The sequence below is a fragment of the Musa acuminata genome, unplaced genomic scaffold, assembly GCF_036884655.1.
Source record: "Musa acuminata AAA Group cultivar baxijiao unplaced genomic scaffold, Cavendish_Baxijiao_AAA HiC_scaffold_404, whole genome shotgun sequence".
Lineage (NCBI taxonomy): Eukaryota > Viridiplantae > Streptophyta > Magnoliopsida > Zingiberales > Musaceae > Musa > Musa acuminata.
The window spans coordinates 45,001-47,500 of record NW_027020652.1 but is presented as its reverse complement, the minus strand read 5'-3'; positions in this window follow the sequence as shown (position 1 = coordinate 47,500).

Here is a 2,500-nt window from a genome sequence, read left to right as displayed (position 1 = left end):
GTCCGCCGCTCGCTGCTCGCTCGCGCAGCCAAAAATGGCCAGTTTTGGCCCGTTTTTGGGCCGTTTTGGCCTGTTTTTGGGCTGTTCTTGCGTCGCGCGGTGACCGTCGTGAGCGGAGCAAAATGTCAGCCATCTCAGCACCCTGGAACCCCCCGGGTGGCACAGGGCTGGATGGGGCTTTCGTATAGCAGGGACGGTGCTGCCTCTCGCTTCGCTCGCTGTCCGCCGCTCGCCGCTCGCTCGCGCAGCCAAAAATGGCCAGTTTTGTCCCGTTTTTGGGCCGTTTTGGCCTGTTTTTGGGCTGTTCTTGCGTCGCGCGGTGACCGTCGTGAGCGGAGCAAAATGTCAGCCATCTCAGCACCCTGGAACCCCCCGGGTGGCACAGGGCTGGATGGGGCTTTCGTATAGCAGGGACGGTGCTGCCTCTCGCTTCGCTCGCTGTCCGCCGCTCGCCGCTCGCTCGCGCAGCCAAAAATGGCCAGTTTTGGCCCGTTTTTGGGCCGTTTTGGCCAGTTTTTGGCCTGTTCTTGCGTCGCGCGGTGACCGTCGTGAGCGGAGCAAAATGTCAGCCATCTCAGCACCCTGGAACCCCCCGGGTGGCACAGGGCTGGATGGGGCTTTCGTATAGCAGGGACGGTGCTGCCTCTCGCTTCGCTCGCTGTTCGCCGCTCGCCGCTCGCTCGCGCAGCCAAAAATGGCCAGTTTTGGCCCGTTTTGGCCAGTTTTTGGCCTGTTTTTGCGTTGCGCGGTGACCATCTTGAGCGGAGCAAAATGTCAGCCATCTCAGCACCCTGGAACCCCCCGGGTGGCACAGGGCTGGATGGGGCTTTCGTATAGCAGGGACGGTGATGCCTCTCGCTTCGCTCGCTGTCCGCCGCTCGCTGCTCGCTCGCGCAGCCAAAAATGGCCAGTTTTGGCCCGTTTTTGGGCCGTTTTGGCCTGTTTTTGGCCTGTTCTTGCGTCGCGCGGTGACCGTCGTGAGCGGAGCAAAATGTCAGCCATCTCAGCACCCTGGAACCCCCCGGGTGGCACAGGGCTGGATGGGGCTTTCGTATAGCAGGGACGGTGCTGCCTCTCGCTTAGCTCGCTGTCCGCCGCTCGCCGCTCGCTCGCGCAGCCAAAAATGGCCAGTTTTGTCCCGTTTTTGGGCCGTTTTGGCCTGTTTTTGGGCTGTTCTTGCGTCGCGCGGTGACCGTCGTGAGCGGAGCAAAATGTCAGCCATCTCAGCACCCTGGAACCCCCCGGGTGGCACAGGGCTGGATGGGGCTTTCGTATAGCAGGGATGGTGCTGCCTCTCGCTTCGCTCGTTGTCCGCCGCTCGCCGCTCGCTCGCGCAGCCAAAAATGGCCAGTTTTGGCCCGTTTTTGGGCCGTTTTGGCCAGTTTTTGGCCTGTTCTTGCGTCGCGCGGTGACCGTCGTGAGCGGAGCAAAATGTCAGCCATCTCAGCACCCTGGAACCCCCCGGGTGGCACAGGGCTGGATGGGGCTTTCGTATAGCAGGGACGGTGCTGCCTCTCGCTTCGCTCGCTGTCCGCCGCTCGCCGCTCGCTCGCGCAGCCAAAAATGGCCAGTTTTGGCCCGTTTTGGCCAGTTTTTGGCCTGTTTTTGCGTTGCGCGGTGACCATCTTGAGCGGAGCAAAATGTCAGCCATCTCAGCACCCTGGAACCCCCCGGGTGTCACAGGGCTGGATGGGGCTTTCGTATAGCAGGGACGGTGATGCCTCTCGCTTCGCTCGCTGTCCGCCGCTCGCTGCTCGCTCGCGCAGCCAAAAATGGCCAGTTTTGGCCCGTTTTTGGGCCGTTTTGGCCTGTTTTTGGGCTGTTCTTGCGTCGCGCGGTGACCGTCGTGAGCGGAGCAAAATGTCAGCCATCTCAGCACCCTGGAACCCCCCGGGTGGCACAGGGCTGGATGGGGCTTTCGTATAGCAGGGACGGTGCTGCCTCTCGCTTAGCTCGCTGTCCGCCGCTCTCCGCTCGCTCGCGCAGCCAAAAATGGCCAGTTTTGGCCCGTTTTTGGGCCGTTTTGGCCTGTTTTTGGGCTGTTCTTGCGTCGCGCGGTGACCGTCGTGAGCGGAGCAAAATGTCAGCCATCTCAGCACCCTGGAACCCCCCGGGTGGCACAGGGCTGGATGGGGCTTTCGTATAGCAGGGACGGTGCTGCCTCTCGCTTCGCTCGCTGTTCGCCGCTCGCTCGCGCAGCCAAAAATGGCCAGTTTTGGCCCGTTTTTGGGCCGTTTTGGCAAGTTTTTGGCCTGTTCTTGCGTTGCGCGGTGACCGTCGTGAGCGGAGCAAAATGTCAGCCATCTCAGCACCCTGGAACCCCCCGGGTGGCACAGGGCTGGATGGGGCTTTCGTATAGCAGGGACTGTGCTGCCTCTCGCTTTGCTTGCTGTCCGTCGCTCGCCGCTTGCTCGCGCAGCCAAAAATGGCCAGTTTTGGCCCCTCTTTGGGCTGTTTTGGCCCTTTTTGGGCTGTTCTTGCGTGGCGCGGCGACCGTCGT